Below are 14,660 nucleotides of genomic sequence, written 5' to 3' on the forward strand. Positions count from 1 at the left end.
AAAAAAAACCCCAACCGAACAAAAAAAAAGCCCAAACCACCAAACTCTTGAACAAAGGGAATTTTCATTGTTCTCACATCTTTCTCCAACTTACTGCCTCATGGCAGACCACTCTGCTCTTGGAAAATCTTCATGCTTCTCACTCAGAACCTCCCCCCCCCCCCCATATATCTGCTTTTACTACTGGAAAATGTATTTTTGGAGAAAGCTGCTGGGTTTTCTGACGACATTAGTATGCTATAGAACTTGTCAACTTATATTATCTGCAGCACTTGAATTTGTAGCTATTCCCACTATTAGAAAGGCCTTTTTTAATGACATAAAGATTATTAAAAGCCTTCAGTGAAAAAGAATAACCTTAAATTATCCAAATAACCTCAGAAAGGCATTTGGAAGTACTGAAAATCTGCCCCTTCCTGAAATAAAACCCAACAAAACCCCACCAAACATGTCATAGTATTTCACTGACACTACCACAAAAAACTTCAAAAGGCAGCAGTCCTGTTTTTCCACTTGGAACTCAGTGAACACATCCTCTCTTGGCAGACTAATTTATAAAAGGGTCTCCTTTTGCTTCTTGAAATAAACAGGTATTTTATGACCACCTCACCCATCACCTATAGCCAGCCCATGCAGAGCTGAAGTCTCCACTGGCCCCTGATCACTCCCAGCCCATTTCCACATGCACACACTTCACAGCCAGGCATCAGCAGCAGCCCAGTGTCATCCTCCTCATCTTAAGCTTGAGAATTTACTTGTTGGTTTTTCCCATTTCTTGCTTTTACAGAAATGCCAGGAAAAAAAAAGTTTTCAACAATAAAGTTTTTCTTCATTGACATGAGTGAGCACAAGACTGGGGGTGGTCAAGACTGCATCTTACATCTGCAGTCATTCTACTGGGCTAAAGGACAAACTTTAAACACAATTAACATTACTTTTCTAGCACATTTCCATACCATGTATCAGGAGTTCACCCGCTTCAATGTCTGAATTTAGCAGAAAGATGAAAACAAGTGTTATGCCTCTCTGTCTTCCAAATCCAATCCTGTTGTTTCCTATCCACTGCAGTGGAAGGGCAGTTGAGCAGCAGACTGATGATGCAGACATTTGGGGAAAATTCCAACTTAGTTTGCTCAGTAATACAAATGCTAGATCTCGAACTTTTGAGCCCACAAAATATGGAGATGCACATTTTGGAAGAATTTTCTGCCATACCTGCTTCCTGCTACAGAAACAGGATCCTGCTGCATATTTGACTGAGTTGCATCAATAGGGTTATATGGGCTAATATTTTCATGCATTTATTTACAAGGATTAAGATTATATAATCAAGTCTATAAAAACAGTCAGTCAAATTAAACCTAAGCTATGTGAAAAAAAGAAGTCCCTCTCACTGCATTCCAAGTCTGTGGTACTACAGACATTTGCACTCATGCTTTTAAAAATCACAAATCATCTCCTTGGCAAACAATTGAATTCAAGAATTAAATTATCACCAAGGACACTGAGAAAAGCATAGGCACCATTACTTGTGGAATAAGCAGCTTATTAACATGACATCCCTCTAAAAAAAATAGAATGACTCCACACAACAGAATTCTGTGTTCGAAAGCTAAGAAATTCCTTCAACTCACGCTACTTGAGAGATAACCGAGTTGACTGTCCACCAGTCTGGAAATTAACCCATTAAAAGAAACAAAAAATCAGTTCATAACTACTATGCCTCATCTGTTCAGACTGCTGCCATCATTTCTTTATTAGGTTTCATTTCAGAATGTTACTTGCATAATAAACTGACAGAGTACAGTGAACAATTAGTGATCTAGGCACTAATGGCAATCAGATTACTGAAAAACAAATAACTGAATTGAATCTGTAATTGGCAGCTGAATAAAGGCAACTCTCCAGCTATATCTCAGCAGCAAGAAAAAAAAAGAACAAAATATAGGAGAAAATACATTTCAGGTTTCAGATCATGGCAGCAAACCATGTTCCTTCAAACACAAGAGTGAGAAATTTCAGCCAACAGTTCCTGTACTTCTGTCTTTAGGAGGAGCTACTATATATGCATTTCACAAAAAAATATATGGATCATGTATTTAGTATATGTCCTCAAATGTGGACAGCTAATTGGCTCAGTTGGTAACAATCAGTTTCCTCCAGTTTTTACCAGGATCTGTGGCCATGACATCATAATAATCAGAAGTACAAGAAGAATATATAGTGTTCAGCTTTTGGTGCAGTTTCCAAGCTTATTCAACCATTGTACAGACCTGAAATAGGAAATTCACCACATAGAAGAACTCCGGTAATTTTCCCCTTCTTACATTGTACAACCCAGTGACACAGCAAACTGCATCCAACATACTGTTTTAGGTGCTATGGTGCTCACAACATAGACAGAAGTCCACCTGAAAGGTCAGAGAGCCAACACGTAAGTCTTTCACAACAAAAACTGTTAAAGGTATTTATTCTGAGTCATTCCCATTACACTTTATTTTCTAGGCAACAGAGAAAAAATTATTGAAAATACTGCTAATCTCAGAAAACCAAAATAATCTAAATAAATAGATAGAGAGTACAGGACACAACATTTTCCAGGAGCATCAAATACACACACAATTCTATGGAGCTTACTGAATTTGGATGGAGGCCCCAAAGGGACCCAGATATACCAACAGGAGCTCCATATATGAAGTTCAAAAGCACAGGGCCTTCTGGCTTTCACCATAAAAATCTTGTTTCACAAATGCAATCAGACCTGGTGGCATCTCTCCTTAAGAGATACCAGAACAAAATCCAAGAGATTTGGGAACTGGTAAATCCTGAATAATAATAGTATGTTTGATATAACATACATATTTATAAACTAAATGTCAAAAAATCTACCAAGAAAGGCTGTTTTAAAAATTGCAGTACTCTATGACTATTAAATCAAAGGTTTCAACTCTTTCAAAAAGGGGCAAATACCTGACATAGAAGAAGACGAGTAAAAAAAAACAAGCTGGAAAATGTGAACAAATGATGAAAACCCAAGAAAAGCCAGAAGGGTCAGTTTAACAAAGTAAAGTTTGCATAAGGGGCACAACTTAGAAAAAAAAGCAAAGGCTTAGTATGCAGAATGGCCAGAGAGTATATGGAGCAGAATAGAGCCAACTGATGAAAGTGTCAAAACAGCCAAAAAAAGAGGCAGAGACATCCATGACAGTGACTGCTTGAAATTCAGTGTCAAAAAGCAGAACAAGAAAAGAGTTTATATTGGGACTGTGGTGAATTCCTCCAATATTTCTCTTCCTGCACTTCCAGCAAGCTTCAAATCAGGGCTATGGACCAATTTTTAGGAAAATCCCTTGTTTATGTTACACTTAGGGACATAGTAAGTCTCCTAACTTCAGTATTCTTTACTTCACACATTCAGCTTTGACAAAAGAATATAACATTAGCTACCCCCCATATTTTTTATTTTCTCTGCTGAGGTGGCAAACCTACTTGAAATTATCTCCGTTTTTTGGATTTTAGAACACAATAGTATGTCAAGTTACTGGTCCCAACATAAACCATCTTAGGTAAGGAACAGAGCCCCTGAATTCCTTTTATTAAAATCATCTGTCTGGCAGTGAATAGACATTGAAATTGTTCGTACATGCAGCTGATGTTCTGAGGACCACTGGTATGTTACATCATATGCCAGCCTCATTCCAACTACTGAGTATGGGTAAAAAATGACAGTTCTCAGGAGAATATTCAACTATGCACCAGAAATACGAGGGTCACGTAAGCTCCTCTTTTGTTACGATCTCAGTCAACGCAAACCTAGCAAACACATTCCCATGCCATGGAATTTTCTCGTAATAGACCACTAAATTGCTCAGTCTGCTGTCATTTTATAGGCAAGCCAAAGACTCAGGGCTCACTGGAATTGCTCTCAAAGTCCTGAAATAATTAGAACTGATTTCATTTTTCCACATATTGAAATTGTGCTGTTTAATCAATAAAAAAGTTTCGTTATGAAGCATCGATATTTTACTGTCACATTTTCTGACATGCTCTTCTCCTGATGCAGTTTTATTACAGATGGCTTTGACATGCCTGACAACATTAATAAAGACACAAGTGTATGTTATCAAACAAACACAAACAGGAACAGGTGCCAAAAAAAAAAAAAAATCTACATTTCAGCACTCACAGCCTGGACATTAAACATAATTGTAGCACAGAAAATAGTTAACAGCAGTTCTTTGAACACACAGCTCTCCAAGAAAAGATTTGTAGAGGAAAAATTGTAATTAGTCTTCGTGAGTACGAATCATGTTCTGTGGTCTACTTCCTGGGGGCCTGGGGGAAAAAAAAAAACAAACCAAACCCTGAGGAGTAACAAACACATCAAAGAAAGCCGTGGGCTTTGAGAGGGGTAGGTGCCTGCCGCATCTTCCTCCCGCATTGCGGAAACCAAAGCGACAACGAGCGAGTGGACAGGGTGGCTGTGGAACCACAGACCATCCCCACAGGGCTACCGGCAGCACAACCACAGGCAGCTGAGGTGCTGCACTGAGATTTGTGTCTCAATCTGCTCTTTCCTACCAATCCTTCCCCAGCATCAGAAAGCCCTCTATGGAAAGGTGGGGATTTATGTAGTCACAGGGCACATTACACTATTCCAGCAAATATCTGACTAACTTATGAGGTACTGCCATGCCAAGAGAAAAGGTACCAAGGATAGAAACCAATTTATTTTCTGAGAAGAACTGGCTACATACCACAGAACCCAGGATCCTGCATGTCTCCCCAAGACTCACCCACCCGTTTCTTTCACTGACATGAAGCCAAGCTAAGAAATCCCATTTTAGCCCACACTGTCACGGAGCTGCCCTCAGACCTTGGCAACAATTTTGTTATCTTCCTTTCTCTCCTGCCAGATAGGTGGCAGAGAGGAGCAATTCTGAAACAGCAAAAATCAGAAGATGTAGATCATTTACAGCCCCTGTAACCTCAGATTTAGTGAGATTAGGTGTGATTGCAGAGGAGTAGTCATTTCGTCCTGATCCTCTACACAAAGATGCACATCACAATGCATGCATAAGGAGTTTTTTTTTTAATCGGAAAACAAATGATACTGAAAAGAAGCTACACATCTATGTATTTTCTCTGCATTATCTAAAATTCCAGTTACTTAATCTTCAGGGAATCTGTCCTCAAAGTTCTATTTCCCTTTGCTGTCCTCCTACTTCTGATGCCCCTTAACCTGACTTCACATCACAAGCACACTACTAGTGCTAATCCTCCTCTACGCCCTCACCCCAGCACGCCATTATCTCAGCCACCGATTTTGAGAGGGCTACTTTAAGAAGCAGGTCATTCAAGGACTTCTTTCAAATGCAGTCACTTTCAGCAGTACATGGATTAAACAAACGTTGCGTTATCCCTCAGTAATAATTCATTGTCTTCCGTATCTAACGGGATTCTTATGCTGCTTGCCATGGCTCTCAGTCCATTTTGCTGCTCTGCTGAAGAACAGACTGCTACACTGTAGTGGAAAAGCGTACTGAGACACACAAACCTAGTAAATACATTATATTTTTCAACTTAAGCTCATTTTTGATGAATTAAAGCTTCCCCAAAAACCATACCTGGATCAAACATAGTTTCATTGGCCTTTCCAGATGCTCACAGTACCATGCATTACGAAATACGGCACTTTAGGATGCCCTAAGTCACTCATTAGGCTTTCCTTACAGATCAATGGTCAGAATTTCCCTTGTTTTTTTATACTTTGTAGAAGAAAGCTCTGAATTTTTCCTAAAGGAGCAAAACCTGAAAGCATGAAAGTCAGACTTTCTCACTTCAGATTTCATGGTTTATAAAGTACACAAATTATAAAGCTATCAGACATTTCCCAGGCTTACATTAAAATCTGTAGTGAACCTTTAGAGTGGACCAATTTATTTGATGTGTTTCCCTCAAAGCTTTTATGACACCATAAACATTTCTGACTCCATGACAAATACTTTACAATGTATTAAGCAGCATCATTTAAACTGTCCTAAATGTTTTGCCAACGGCAAAGTATCTGAAAACAGAATAGTGACTTGAAAATGGAAAAACCTCAAGGTATAGTTTGTACCACCACAATTTGTGATTTATTTTCAGGAACTTCAAATAAAGTTCAATGGCACAAACACCCAAAAAGCACAAAGTAGGGATATTCCTCAGAAGAACATCATGCTGTACCTATTTCACATGAGAGTATCAACACCACTGAAGTTTGCTCCCCAGCAAAACTTCTCATTGAATCAAATATATAGTTGAACATTCCATACTAATTAATAATAATTTAATTGTATTTCTAAAATGCTTCTAATCACTGCAGTTTATCTTCATTGGCTTCAATCTACTGAGAAGCCTTACCATCCCTCTTTACACAGGAACAAATTGTGATAACTCTCTTCACAGGAAAAAAGCATTACACCACGAGAAGCTCTGCGGGTCACCAAACCCAAGATGCATGCACTCCCTGTTAGGAAAAGCAGCACATTCTGATTGAAATTTAATTATGAAAACTTACAAAGTGTTTTCTGTATTGAAAGCACAGGAAGACTACAACTCATGAGGCAATAAAAATAGAAGTACTGCAACAGGATTCATTACTCACGAAATTATTAGCTGTTCAGGCATGCTTTTGATAACAGAGTTCAAATCCTAAAACATAAAACTGGATCTGATGATTTTATGAATCCAGTAAAAATTATTGCTGCATGGCTGTAAAAATTGGGATAAACAGAAGCTTGAAAGGAGGTGATTTGTATATATTTGCTTTTTATGTTTTAGCAGAGATTGCAAACAGAAGACTAAAACTTTGAGAAATCAAAAAACAGGGAATTTAATTGTGGGGGAGGGAGGGTGGGAGTATTTGCTGGGGTTTTTCTTAATTGCTGGTTTTTTGTCACACCATTCTGCCAACCATTTAAGTTTTCCTTTGACTTGAAGGCATCCAGTTTTGGAAAAAGGCAATTTTATCAGTTGGAAGTTGTTACCAAGCTTCTAGAATTTTAACACAAGTACTGTATAAACAGCTCATAAATAAATTATAGTATTGTCCAAGACTAAATTATGAATATGGCAGAAAGCATTAAATTACATAAACACTTATAGGACTTTGCTTTCTCATGGTACTACTCTTTGTAATCTGTGACTCTTGGCCTTAAAAGATCAAGATCAGACATCTGACCTGATCCCTAAGCGTCCCAATTTCCCTGTGAACATTTTCTTTCACTTATAAAAATGCACTTCTCACCTTACATACTTCAGCATATGCTATGTGAATGTCTGCCCTAAAAACATCCTTACATGGTTACTGCCTCCACACACTGCCAGTAACTAGAAAGTACTCTAAACCCCTGCTTCACCAAGTCATTGGATATCCAAATCACAAATTTCAAATTCCCAGCTGTCACTGCCTAACTATGGCTTCTGCATTTCAGCTTAGTCATGATATACGACATGATCGCTCTCTCGCACTTCGCATCCTCCTTCAGCGCTAACCCAGCCACCTCCTTAGTGCTTCCATCGACCACGTTTACCACAGCTGCAATTAGCTCATGTAAACAGTCATCACGAGCCCACTCTTGTAAAAAGCAATTTTGTTTACTTCTTGTTTATGTATTTCTCTCTGTGTTTAGTCTGCTTTTTCCTCTCGGTAACAGGGAATTTACGTGTAATAGCCAGGGGAAAAAAAGCACAAAAAAACCTGACGTATCATTTTCATATAACAGCTCATTACCTATTCTGGACTCTAGAATTGATCAAACACAGTTTAAAGATCCACCATGTGACTAAAAAATTGTACATTTGAATGAAAGGAGACCGCTTTCATAACAACTTTTTCCAAGGAACCGAAAAGAAGCGTACTGGTGGTGCATTACCTGAAAGCCTGGAAACTACCACAGTGAAAAAGGAAAAAGTAGTAAATACCAGAAAGATTACTACCAGGTGGAAGAGGGCAGCTGTGGCAGGACATTAAGGAAGTGTTTGCTTGTGGCATTTTCCTGAAAGGTGACAGAGAACTCCAGTGCTCCTCCCCTGGCATCAATCCAATTCCTAACTTTGGACTGTCTATGTCACACATTAAGCATTAATGCAGATTATTTATGTGCTCTCATAAACTAAGGTAAGCTAAGGAATTTCAATTTACCCAATCATACAGCTTGCCTAATATAAAACCAACATATGAGAAAACATGAAGCCTGAAACTAGAGTCACTTCAAACACCTAAGCAGGTGTGAAGTCCTCCAACTAAGCAGTCTGGACCTTCAGCGACAAATGAGGAATTGGCTAGAATCCATCATAGATGTTATTTACTAAGAAAAATTAGTTTTGATTAAAACTGAAAGTATTGTAGTTTTATGGTGTATTGTCTTTTTCATTTCTCTAATAAGGTGTGTGTCTGGGTGTGTGAGAACACCAGCATACTCATGCAAGCCATAGTGGCTGTTCCTCTGATTTGGGTTTAAGCCTCCTTCTTAAGAAAAACACATTCTGTCCACAAACAACAAGCAACATGTCTACACGAATTTATAGGCAGGTTAAATTTATTAAAAAAAAACCAACAAACAAACCAGAAATGAGTCATTATTTGCACTTGTTCTGAAGTTTCTCCCTTGTTTAGAAGGGCTTACCATTAAATTACTATGTAAAAATAAAGTACTTTGATAGTTACAAACAAACATGTAAACTTATTCACATCTACATGTTTTTGAAAATCAGTATTTCATGTACCAAGTAGAAAAATAAGAAAACTAAACAAACACCAACAATTAATCAGGGAAACTTAGAATCCAGGGGTGACCCAGTTACAAGCCTGGAGACCAGAATAGTTCTCACTTGATGACTGTCAAAAACTAGATGCATGACCTCACATGGTTTGCATAATTTATCTGCAATTCAATTTACCCAACTCGAATTAGGGAAAATCTAACTTACCTGGAGTGCAGTTTGTCATCAAAATAGAATGTATCCTAGAAATGCATATTACCACACAGATATTCATACACAGTATTTTAAATCTTCAGAACCGAGTGCTCTCCATTGGAACGCACAGAGACTTTGCCATGTATTACTTGTTTGATGAATGTTTCAATCTTCTAGAAGAAAAAGGGACCCATTTGCTTGACTTACTACCTGCTAAGAACATTAATACAGAACTTCAAATCTAAAAAATGAATAAGCAGGGGACAAATGGATTTTGCAAGTTTATTGCATGGTAGTTACATTACTTCTCAACTGGCCAATCTGTAAAGATAGTTTTGAAAAGAGATTACTTAACATCAATAGCTTTTCTTTTAAATAATCATGAAGCTTACACACATGTAGCTTTGAAACTTATCAAGGAAATTAGGCTGGGAGTACTCACAGGATCAAGCCGCTAATTCGTGAGTAGTCCCTATATGCAAGGATTTGCCAGTCTGCCAAAATAATTTTCCTAATCTGAAATTAATGCCAACAAAATTGGTAATACTGTTCAATGCAAGTTACAGATTTTGCATGTTACAAGCAGAGTGGTGTTATCATAAGCTGGTGCTGGTCTACACTGTTCTTAGGACCAAAGAAACTACATCAATTTTTCAGCTGCTGAAAATTTGTCCCGGTGTCTGTCTTTAGCACTGATTAAACCATGGAGCCAATTTTAAAGCTCCCACTGACTGCAGCGAGACCAATGCCTGCAGGACACAAGACAGACTTTAAGTAAGCCATCCTAGAATCAGTACACTCTTCCTCCCCCCTATTCATTCCAAGTTTAAAGTTAGTTATTCAAAATCATAACCTGTGAGGAAGTCAAGAACACAGCAGATTTTAAAACTTCTAGGTTTCTTTTATGTACTACCTGAAATTCTGTTTAATAACAGCAATTTATCAGGCCAAGTCTAGTTACTGTTACTAATCATCAAATAACCCCAGTAAAGCCCACAGGAAAAGCAGCACCATCAGGAAAACATTATTTGGCCCACAGTTTTACTCCAACAGAATGAAGTTTCAAAGTTACTTTTGCACTGTTTTCTTCCTGTCTGAGAACTATAATTACACCTGTATTAAAAATCTTTTTGCATTTCCTCTATCACCGTTATGTAATTTTTCCTTCATGGGTACGATGTGGTGCAACACTCGTCTGAGCAATCCTCTCTTGCACACTTAGCCCAGGGGCAGTCAAAATGACTAGTACATAGCAAAAACAAATAATTGCTTGGAAAAAGGATTTTGCAGGAGGGGTACTCAGCTGTTTCTTAGACCACCATCCTGTAAAACTGCAGACAACAGAAAGAAAATACAGTTGTTTTACAGAAGACATCTTTAATTGAGCCGAGTTTCTCGACATGATTCTAAGTGTGTGGATTCTTTCAAATAGCTGATAAACACATTTCTGACTACAAGTACACAGAACATAACAGGGCAGTTTTCAAAAGTATCCCTCCATGGTTCTTGCCAAGTGGTATACACTGTATTTATCTATAGGTATTCTCCTTTACACTTCACAAGAGATTTACAGACGCTTGCATTCTGTGAGCATTGCATGCAACAATGATTTTTAATATCAACTGAATTAAGTTTTAACTGCAAGGAATAAAAACTCAAAACTCCCGCTTTAGGAGGCTGCCAATAAGCATGTAAATAGAGCTAATCATTCAAACTGGTTATCACAAGAAAAAAAATTAAATATTTAAGATGTTCCTCAGCACTACTCCACTGTAAGATGCTTCACTATTAAAAAATAAATAAAATGGAATATTCTTCAACTTAAAAATCATGCCCACATAGAATAAGAGCAATAGCACAAAATAATCTATCCAATTTGCTCCATGCAACTTTTTAGAACTTAAAAAAAAAGCATCCTAGACACCACAAAACTCTCCAGCTTAAAATGAGCTAATCAATCCCCTTTCTGCACAGCTGCATTTTCTTTCATTAATGTAATAGAAATATTTGAGGGATTTCCGTTTTTACCTTTGCATTTTTCCTTTTCCAGTATCCATAACCAATCATCGCTCTGCTCTTCCATTATGCTTCGTATATTGCAGAGTGAGAAGCATCTTCATTAAATAGTATTAAAAATAGAACACACCCGATCTCCCCACCGGAGCATGCTCTGACAGTGCTGATACCACAGCTCTCAAGGTAACCATGCCCAGCTGGGAGCTGAGAGGCAAAGTCAGTGCGAGATTAGCAATTTGCAAGCCCAATTGTGCACACAAACTTGCCTCGATCCGTGACGAAGACTGCTAAAACAAAATCAGCGTGCAGTTAAATTATGCGATTGAAAAAGTTGCAGATCAGTTTACAGTACGGTTGTGGTTCGGTTGTCTTTTTTTTTTTTTTTTAACCCCCTCCCCATCACCCTCAGCCTCAATTGCTTTGTACTTGCCTAAAATGTGCATATGCCATTTAGAAGAACGCGCACCGGGCATGCATCTGGCTCAGCATTGCAATGGCAGAGAAGTCAAACAGGTGATGCACAGACACTCGTGTGGCTCTCTAATGCTTTTGTTTCCCCCTCCCGGCACATTTACAGCGATGTCACACGGCGGCGGGATGAGTTTTAAGCAAAACCGCACACACCTGGAAGCGCAGAGACACACCTAGCACGTAAAAATGCACCCGGAACCCGAGCGTGTTCCCCCCGCCGGCTGACGCGGTGAATGAAGGCAAAATAAATAACAGCAATTAAACAAGGCTGCGCAATGGCTGCGCTAGATGGGCACGTCGGGGTTAGATTTACAAGCGATATCGTTCGAGACAAGTAGGCAGAATACACCAAGCGGAGTAACACGAACTGCTTTTTGTGAAATCGGGACACCCAACAACACGGCCGTAACACCTGGACCGTGATCCTCCTCCACCGCATGCAAAAAGAGATGCCCAGGAAGCATCAATCTGTTGCCCTCACATCGCCACCCTTAAGAACAATGCCAGTCCAAGCAGCCCAGGCTTGCCCTCCAGCAAACACGGCTTTGAAAGCGGATGCCGCGATGCCGTTCACAAACCAGCGAGTAAAAGTTGAGATTTTCCTTAAGAGTTTGATCCATTTCAGCTAAAATGACGGCCAGGAAGCAGGAGGGCGATCTCCCCCCGCAGGCCCCCCTCTCCCTGGCGCTCGCTGCCCCTGCCCGGCTCCCGGCCACCTCACCTCCGCGCCCGACCCCGACCCGCCTGCGCTCCCGCCGGCAGCGCCTCTGGCGAACAGCGCCGGCCGCCCCAAACTTTGGGAAGCCGCCGCCCTCCGCGCCGAGCCCTTCCCGCCCTACCTGGCCGTCAGCACCGCCACGCTGCCGCTCCGCAGTCCCGTGCGAGGCGCCGGCTCCAGCACCGAGAGCATCCTGCCCCGCCGCACTACGAGCGACACCCTTTTTTCCTTTTCTCTTCCCTCCCCCTCTAGTAAATACCACATCTTAGAGCCGGAATCCTGCAGCCGCTATTAATAATTGCCCATCGCACGCAATAAAGGCAAGCCCCGGTTCCATACACAGCTCCTGTTTCTCTCCACTCCACATGCTCCAGCCGCCCTGACCTCAAAAATTAAAAGATCACGGGGAGGGGTGGCGGGGGGGTGGAGGGGGGATGGGGCGAATGACTCCAACGAAATGACAGAAAACACATGCTGGAAGAAAAAAAAATAGACAAGAAAAAAATCGCGACAACAAAGAACATCACGCCACACAAATGTCGACAGATTCTGTTTTGGCTTCCTTGGGTTTTGTTTTTGGTTTTTTTCGTTCCTTTTTTTTTTTTTTTTTTTTTTTTTTTTTTTTTTTTTTTACCTTGCCTGCAAACGGGATCTGCCCCCAGCGTCTTGGCGGCTCGGGCTATTTTTGTTTGTTTGGTATTTTTGGTTGGCCGGTTTGTTTATTTTGCTGCGGATACGCTGCTGTTACAGTACAGTGACTGTCTTCCTGAAAGACATGGTCTCTTCCTCCGCCTCCGCCGCGGGAGGAGATCCGCCGCCGCCGCGCCGCGCTGCTGCCCGGGCGCGGTGGCCGCGGCGGCACCGCCCGACCCGCCGGCCGCCTCCTCTGCTGTCCCGGCCCGCTCCGCCGCTCCGCCCGTCCGCTCCCGGCGCCCGCCTGGATCCCCTTCTGGCTCGCTCCTCTCTGCCTGTCCTCCGTCCTTTATCTGCCGCGCTCCGGGGCTGTACTGTCTGTCTGCGAGTCTCTCCCTCTGCCTTTCTCTCTCTCCCCGCCCACGCAGCGTGGTGCGCCCCGGACCGCAGGCAGCGCCGCGCTCCGGCTCCACCGCTCGCCGGCTCCGCGCTCGCTGCGCTCAGCGCCGCTGCCCCGGCTGCCGCTGCCCCGGCTGCCGCACAGCACCCGCCGGCCCCGGCGCCATTGCGCTGCCCGCCCTCAGCCCACCACACCCAGCCCCGCGCACGGCCCGAGATGCCCGCCCGGGCCCGTGTCGGTCTGTGGGGCGGCTGTGTCTGTCTGTCCGCCCGCCCGCGCGGCTGTGGCTTCCCGCACGCCGACCCCTCCAGTCACATTGTTTGCCCCCCCTTCCCTCAAGCCCTCCCCCGTCAGCCCATCCTCAGCCAGGGGCACAGAGACAAAGCACCCGAGCGGGGCTAATAAGGAGAAAGCTCGTTAATCCCCTCCGATTCCTTGTTATTTGCTCCCACCCACTCCCTGTCGCCCCCGACACGCGACCCCCAAGAAAAATAAAGAGGGAAGGAAATGGGCCTTGACTCCAGAGGGCATCTTTAAGTGAAAGGTCTGGGGAGGGTGGTTTTAATTATTATTTTTGCTGGTGCAACCTGACAGCCTTCAGGCTGATCAGCCAAGCTGCTGAAAGGGGTAAAAAAAAAAAATTGAAAAATAAAAAAAAAAGACTGCAGCAGATTTTGGGTGGTAGCAGATGAGCCACTAAAAATGGGGCACATGATCCCCTTCCCCCTCCCCTGCCCAGCATGTCTCTATCTAGGATCTGGCTTGATGATGTTTCCCTCGGAGCCTTGCTGCACACCATCAAGGCAGAGGGAAACAGGCAATTCACCAGCACACGCGCTTCCGACACATGAAACCGCTGCTATGCTTTTAAAACCCGGGCCTCGTTTTACCCAATTGAATACATCCAGGCATTCATCCTGCACCCAGCCGAGAAAAGGGCATTTACCTCTTTGCTAGGTGGCTATTAATATGCAGTAAAATTATAGCTGTACAACGCCAAATGTAATTGCCATAGATCATTTAGAGCAGATCCAGCAATTCAGCTGCTGGAAATGCATGTCTGTGAATAACCATGCATCTGGTACAATGCCCTCTACTACAATAACCTGAAAGGAGACAGAAACGTCTGGTACTAGCTGCAATTAGTAATCCTATGGATGAAAAATAAACAGTCAATAGGTACAAAGCAGCAAGGTCCTATGAAATACAGAGATCATTTCTGTCTACGGTGATACAAATAACCCAACTCCCACAGACAGACAATTCTTATTTAAAATACACAGTTAAAAATGCACTCCTTTCATGATGTGCTTTCAGAGAGCCCTAGTTCAAGAAGACAGTTTGCCATGGTTAATGAATGTAGCAGAATTTGCATACCAGTAAATATGGACAAATATACAGGAGGCCGGGGCAGTGTTGCAGGAAAATGTTTGCTTTAGTAGGTATTATCCTTGCACC

General features: G+C 41.9%; 1 protein-coding gene across 17 annotated transcripts in view; it reads right to left on the reverse strand.

The window, feature by feature from the left end:
* The window catches only part of ARPP21 (cAMP regulated phosphoprotein 21), a 142,173-nt gene that overhangs the window by 126,765 nt on the left and 748 nt on the right, over positions 1-14,660 (reverse strand). For 3 of the 17 annotated variants that reach the window (XM_064704934.1, XM_064704923.1, XM_064704929.1), the window contains exon 1: positions 12,804-13,307. The exons of 1 other annotated variant lie outside the window; for it this stretch is intronic. The gene's annotated coding sequence lies outside the window, so the exon portion shown is untranslated. Of the gene's footprint in view, positions 1-2,273; positions 2,404-8,976; positions 9,138-10,992; positions 11,244-11,410; positions 11,588-12,290; positions 12,526-12,803; positions 13,308-14,660 lie in introns of those variants that run through there. 13 more of the 17 variants (XM_064704936.1, XM_064704944.1, XM_064704928.1 and 10 more) reach the window with 12 other exon arrangements.

Source organism: Zonotrichia leucophrys, chromosome 2 (assembly GCF_028769735.1).
Source record: "Zonotrichia leucophrys gambelii isolate GWCS_2022_RI chromosome 2, RI_Zleu_2.0, whole genome shotgun sequence".
In the NCBI taxonomy this organism is placed as follows: Eukaryota; Metazoa; Chordata; class Aves; order Passeriformes; family Passerellidae; genus Zonotrichia; species Zonotrichia leucophrys.